We start from the raw sequence: 7,309 nt of genomic DNA on the forward strand, positions 1-7,309 counted from the left end.
GGGCAACAACGACCCAACCTGTAAGAAATGAAAAGGACATAAGTACTCGTTCATTCAACTTTAGATCTAAAATCTATATTGGACTTACATAAACTACAATAAAATCTACGATTCCTCCAAGACAAGCAGGTGAAAGAGATAAATTTAGCCGTCTAGCTCCATAGATCCCCATTCAACCTGCGCTCGCCTGTGATCACCCCCAGTGTAATTCTAATGGAACTGCAACCAATTTCTATACAACAGGGCTTAATAAAAAGTGCAAAGGCTCTCCGTAGACGGTGAAATTACTAATGAAGTAGGAAATTAGTAAATTATCGCAGGAAATTACTAATGAAGTAGGCTAACTATGTACAACTCGTCAGAAGAATTGCCAACTACCGCCCCCTACTGGATATACAAATTACTCTAGATACTGCATTCAATGTATACCAAATAGTAGATAACCATTTTTGAAGTTTAGTTTATGTTAAATATGAACCTCCATCCTCAAGAATAGAATACAATAAAATAAAACAAAAGACAACTCTTACAATATAAAATACGAATCATAAATGTGCTGATTTAATCCCTTTTTTACCACCTGGTTACATACAGAAACATAGTTATCCTATGTAGCATGCATAGCAGTACCTGGGAACTATCCAGTTCCTATACCTAATGTCCAATCACAGCCACCTTGGGAGAAACGCAGGGGGAAATGCTCCGAGAAGTTGCCCCACCTCTTCCAGTGCTCAGGAAGACAGGCGATTAGCCCGGCTGAGTATTAATCGAGCCGGCAATGGAATATGAAAGAGGTAAGCGCTCTGAGAGGTTATATTTCATGAGCGCCGCTACTGCACAAATTACCTGGGGTCGGATACCAATTTGCTCTCCCAACCCCTGGACTGATGACGGGAAGTGCGGGATCGGGGCGCGAGAGAGAATTAACAGAAACTTAAATCAATATGGCCGCCAAACGATGAGGAGAGAACAGCAGAGGAGAGGAGAAGAAATAAGACTCCGGCTTGACTGTATGAACTGCTCTATATCAATATAGACGGACAGAGAAGGTGGAAGGTCCATTTACATAATGCGAGAGGCAGAGTTAGTGAAAGAGAAGGGGAGTGGGGGGTGGTGTGTGTGTATGAGGGGGGAGCGAAATGAAAGGGGTGGGTGAGAAGAAATTAAGCAATTATCCTTTCAAGTCTAATTTGTGGAGTCGTCCGAAATGAACCTATTCAAATTGGAGCCCAAATCCTTAGTGAGGAGGAACTGTACCCAAGCCCGGGCCTGTAGTTCCAGGGAGCCTGTGTCAGAGTGTGTTCGAGAGGAACTTCCGTGTTCCCTCTCCTCTGGGAACTCTTGTGCATTGGGAGCCATCTTTTCTTTCATAACATTCCGGTAGGACAAAAACTCCAGTATGAGATATTGGATGCCTGTGCTCTGGCGCCTGTAACACCATCTGGTGTTTTCTGAACATGGCAAGCACAAACAGAATGTTTATGGCAAACTCCAACCCTGTTTAATAAGAACATGTGGGTTGAATGGCAGCTGTTTAAAAAGAACTTGAGAACTTGTGTCTTTCTTCTGTTTTTCCTTTTGGTGCTCCTCAGAGCCTTCTCCATGGAGGTGACGTGTTGTGTCTTTCTGGCAGGTAAAGAGTAACAGAACAAAGTTTTCCACACGTGTATTGCTTTCTGAAGCACATTGATTTTTCTTTGCTAAGTATCATGTCATCCCCATGGATTTTCTTCCTGTGAAATACAATGGCATAACTACGTAATTCCAGATGCTTTGTGTTCCTGTATGTCTTTCTATGTTGCTACAAGTTTTTTTTTTGTCACAATTTGGCTGTGACAGTTTCACTCCTGTGGGATTTCTCTCATTTACACACACAATGAGAAGCTGAGAGCTTCAGCAAGAAGATATATTTAACGAGGCTAGCTTGGCTGAACTTTATTATATTGCTAGAATAATCTCTCGTGTTCTTGTTTCAATGCCCATTCTGACCACATAGGCTGTAAAAGTGTTGACTCTCTTGTTGTGACCCTCCTGTCAGTGTTCCTAGAGGAGGATGACAGGCGTTAGTGTCTTGCTCAAGATGTGTTTGAAGAGAGGTTAGTGAAGACAGCGGTTTGAATGTTCTGAAGGACTCTAAATAAAGAGCACACAGAAATATGGGAAGTGTTTTGAGAGTGGTGTCCTCTGATGGTGACCCTGAAAAACATTTTTTTTTCTATGTCTCTTTTTTTTTAAAATCCTCTCCATGTGAAGCATCTCAACTGAAAATGAAAGAAATTGTTATCCGTTTGAAATGTAAATGTCTAGAGTACCTTTGAAGAAATTGTGTCATTAAAATCTCAGTGTCGGAACCAAGAGTCCATTGATTCAGGTTTTGTAATCTTAAATGGTGTGGGTTTTAAATTCTTTTCAGGCCAACCCCCCCCCCCCCACACACACACACACACACATACGATATGCTTCTCTTTTACACTTTTGTCTATATTTTATGAGTCACACCATTGTTGGTGTTGCAGCCAATTGTCAGGGCACACACACACACACACACACACAAACTAATCACATCTGAGTCACCTGTCATGCATTTGTGTTAAAGGGCCCTATCGTGCACCCGGCGCAAAGCACGACGAAAGGCTTGTTCTTATCCACGAATTCAGTGGTGAATTTTTCGCCACTTTACTTAAACATAACATGTACACTCAGGGGTGTGTCAATTAACAAAACAGGTGTGGTCTGGCACACGATCCAAAAATCGCTATCTTACACCCTCTAAAAATCATTACGCCAATGACCAAGAAAAACCTGGTCAAAAGCAAAAGGCACATATAAAGCACAGCTGAACAAGCACGACAATGGCACAGGGGATATGGGCGATATGACACCCCCAGTTTTGAAGAGACGGCCAGGGGCGGACTGGGACCAAAAATCGGCCCTGGCATATTTTGCCCAAACGGCCCTCAAATCGGTCTGGCACAATCATTGAAGTAGATATGTATTTGAAATCACTGGCTGGATCACACTATTTAGGCGGTTGCCACGAAAAAAATAATAAAAAGGCCGAGCATTTTTCTTTTGATTTATGAAGTCCACAGATGGCCGTTTCATGTGCAGAAAGAATTTTGAAAAAAGGACGTTGCTCATCGGAGATATTCAGGTCTGAATATTGCTATTTTTTGGGTATTCGCCAAAAAGCATGTGACATAGTGGACATGTGCAGTCCTGGACTGACACCCGTCACACCTTATGCCTTGTAACTCCAGTTTTAAACTAACCTTGGATGAACCTTTGATGGCATGGATTGTTACTTTGCTGTGTTTAAATCTGACAGCAGAAGGGATGTCAACATTTTATGCAATTTTGTGCCTTTTTTTTTTGTTTTTTTGCCCTAAAACAAGGAGGCGGTTCTAACTCCCCCTGGGTTGTTTCAAATTTTGTACTATTTTGGCTTTTTGAGTTTTTAGGTGGACCCTTCAAACTGTCCAAGTTTCCTCAAAATCGGTGACGTAGCATGCGTCACCCCCGCCTGGTCCTCTCATGGACACACTCTTAAGATGATGCTTTGGGCAGTTTGTTTGTTTGCAACAGTAAACTTAGAATAATAAAAGTGTTTATTGTCAGAATGTTGAGAATTAGACTAAAATTAAGAAACCTGATACTGTATGTTTTGTTTTTAGGCGAAATTTAGCTGCGAGATTCTCTCATCAAGGCGCATTGATCCTGGGCTCACTATATGCTAATGACGTTTCTCTATGTCATTTCTAGTTTTAATTAACAATGCCGCCAGCTAGCTTGAGAAAGGCAAACTAGCAGAATCCATTATTGTGTTTTTTTTCTCTCTTTGGCTCTGACTGCTTGTTTCACAAGCTCCACAGGAGGCAGACGTGCAACACCCTCTGTGGTGACTGAATTGGCTCCCAGGTGGCAAACATAAAGATGACCCAGCCCTGTATGTGTGTGTGTGTGTGTGTGTGTGTGTGTGTGTAGTTGAGAGTCTGACTGTGTGTGCGTGAGAGAGAGAGAGAGAGAGAGAGAGAGAGAGAGAGAGAGAGAGAGAGAGAGAGATGGGAATCCTGTGGTTGTGGTGCTGGAATGATTTGGTGATTTGAATGTTTAACACTGCCCATTATAGATTTTTTTTTTACACCCCAGTTTCAGAATAGGCCATTTTCTGTACACTGTAAAAAAAATTCCTGTAAAATAACAGTAAAGAGCTGGCAGCAGAGACGCCAGCAGTATACCATTATTTTTACGGTATTTATATGTAAAATGATTTTACGGTAGTAGCCTGTAAACCATAAAAACAGTATATTTCTGTTTTTCTATAAATTACAGTAAAGAGCTGGCAGCAAAGACGCCAGCGATATACCGTAATTTGACGGTATCCATACCGTAAATTGGCTTTACAGTAGTAGTCTGTAAATCAGAAATACAGTATATTTCTGTATTCACACTGTTAAAGCAATAAAAACTTAAGAGAGAATCAAAATCAAATACCTTTATTTCAAAGAGCAATGTCAACATGAATATTGCTACTTTCAAAAAATGAAAAAAATTGAAATATGGAATGGAAATGTGTTTTTACATCTTAAAATAGTCCTGTGAGGTAGGTTTGTATTTTTATATCTTAGTTGTTGTGGATCCAGTAGAGATGACCATCACTTTGGTTGCCGCTGTTCCTCCCTGCAGCATTATTCCAGTGTTGCCACTGTCAAACAACAGCAAGAAATTATAATCAGAATAATAAATAAACTATACAATCAGGAATGTACAGTATACACTCCAAGCTAATGCTTATAAAGTTAATAGCAGTTCTCTTGTGGCTTAATGTGTCAATGTCAGATTGTCAAAACAAAGAGAGCGAGATTAAAGAGCTCACCGGTCTATATCAAGTTCCATTCAAGTCAATGAGATTCTTCAGAAACATGGCGACGTGTGTATTGACTGCAGAAGACTTCTTCTGGATGATAACACCTTTCTTCTTGGAGACAACCTTGCCCATTTTGGCCTTTGTCCCGCTCTCTGGATTTATACCAATGAAGCGCCTGAAATGAAAATAGTCTAAGATCGGAGTGGGGTTGCAACAACATACTGTTTCGTGTATATTCAATTAAATGCAATGAATTGTTCATCAAAAGGAATTAGATTAAAGCCTATAGTCCAACAAAATACCCAGTCTGTGTGTGTGTGTGTGTGTGTGTGTATGTGTGTGTGTGTGTGTGTGTGTGTGTTGAAATTGTGGCTTGAAGTTTACAGTAATAATACCATTTTATGCAAAAAATACAAACACATTAATTTAATTGTATATATCCATATAATAATGACAAGGAATGAAAGGGGTTTACCTCTAAATGAATTCCAGAGTGCAGACTGCCTCATCTTGATACTGAAGGTTGAATATGTAGTAGATTGCAAACACAGCAGTAAGTCCCGATGCAAATGTTGGTGGGATGCCCTCAGAGATTACACGGCCCTCAAAGGTGATCATCCAACCTCTAATTGTGACTTGCCCTGTTGCACCTGAAACTTCAAGTCATGGCATGTTACCTAAGCATTGCATGTGACCTTGTGGAAACATTTGTAAACTCGAGATGAATGGCCGATACGATATATAATGTGCCTATCAATGAATCTAAATGAAATGTATGTATACCAGGCAGTATCAGGCGAGGACTTGCAGGAGAGTTGTCTCAACGTCAGCTGCAGTGGCAGACATCTGTAGGAAACAAATACATTATGCCTACCATAATAAGATTTTAAAGAAGAAAAAATATAAACACACTACTACAGGTAGGTGAGAGTAACCTAGAGCCAAATAGGGTAGGCTTCAGAAGTACCTACAGTCAAACTGCTAAATAGATTTGCCATTGAAAAGTTAAAGGGTAACCATTTGTACAGGTCTTGGGGAGTTCTACTGCAAATGTCTAAAACGTAGTAAGAACCCTTTTGTGGCTCCAGAGGAAACTGCACATAATCTGATACGTTTCTGCTGTATTGATTTGATCATCATCATATGTTCAACAGTGTCATAGTAGGGCAAAGAAGACAAGTAAAATACTTTTTAAAACTTTGCACCCACTTTACCCATAATGCAATTTAGCAACTGTGTGACAACATGGAGGTAATGTATCAGCTTAGATGCAGCTTCCTCTGAGCCACAAAATAATTTATACTACTTTTTTCACATATGTAGTAGTACTCCCCAAATCAGTAAACACATTAGGTGTCTGGGCACTTAAGACTGATGGAGTCACTCTTTAAAACACAGTGTGCAATATATAAAATACAATGGGGGGGGGGGGAAGCCACAGATAATGCAAAACGGTTTGACAAAGCCTATACTCTAAAACAGTTGGGAGAAGTAGCCAAGTAGCCTAGGCTGTGTAAGACGTGCAGCGACAGATAAATAAACAAAATGCATTCTCAAAGAGTCCAGAAAGGCAATATTTGCACACCGATTTTCCGTTTAAACAGAAAAGTGAAACCCTAAGCCTTGATGATTCAAGTGTCTCTCTTTAACCGAACTAGCCTAATTTCCTTGTTAGCCTAGGCTAACTGTAAAACACACTTCATTAAAAGTTGACACAAACAAAATAAAACTCACAAAAACCATCTCGGTTAGCCGATGTTCCAATAATCCTATAGTTACTTTGTATCCTCAGTTAATTTGTAGATGTCAGACCCGATGTATGTAGATGAAGAACATTCGATGATGTGTAGCACATGTCATCCAAATTGTGACTCCTCTTCTGGAAAATCTCCTATCCAAATTATGGTTCATGAAGTCCCTCCAGGAGTTGATGGCAAATAATTTCTGTATTTTATTTTTTTAAAGAAAATTGACCAAGCAGTAAAAGACTAATGTATCAAACTTCTGACCGTAGGCCTATTCCAGATTCCCCAGCAACACCACTCAGTTTCCAAAAAATACTGTAGTGTCCTGTAATTTAAAACATCAGCATACTGTTTAGGGCCTCTGTCCTGTTGCTCCAAGTTAAGCAGCCCACAATGCATTGCTAACTACAGTACTAAACTGTTTAACACGAAAACAGTATTTTAGTGTTGAAAATTGGCTGTAAATTTACAGCAATTACTTACAGTGTATCAGTCAATGTTAAATTGACTGGTAAAGAAGAAAGGGTGTTATTCTTTGATATCACAAGAGACCAATTCGTTCTACACAGGATAATCACTGAAACAAGAATGTGGCTTGAGAATGTAAAAGTTGGGCCATTGGGACAGACCATCAGGGTTGTCTTTTGTCCATTAGATGCTGTCCTCATGGTCAGACACATACATGCTAGGCTACTTA

General features: G+C 40.0%; 1 long non-coding RNA gene across 1 annotated transcript; it reads right to left on the bottom strand.

Annotated features, from left to right (window-relative positions):
- Window positions 1-5,356: 5,356 nt before the first annotated feature.
- LOC121689927 lies at window positions 5,357-7,003 on the bottom strand. Its single transcript, XR_006024928.1, has 3 exons — window positions 6,602-7,003; window positions 5,651-5,713; window positions 5,357-5,523 (listed from the first exon to the last, which is right to left on the bottom strand). It is a non-coding gene; the product is annotated as an uncharacterized LOC121689927 (long non-coding RNA).
- Window positions 7,004-7,309: the final 306 nt, after the last annotated feature.

Source organism: Alosa sapidissima, chromosome 18 (genome assembly GCF_018492685.1).
Source record: "Alosa sapidissima isolate fAloSap1 chromosome 18, fAloSap1.pri, whole genome shotgun sequence".
Lineage (NCBI taxonomy): Eukaryota > Metazoa > Chordata > Actinopteri > Clupeiformes > Clupeidae > Alosa > Alosa sapidissima.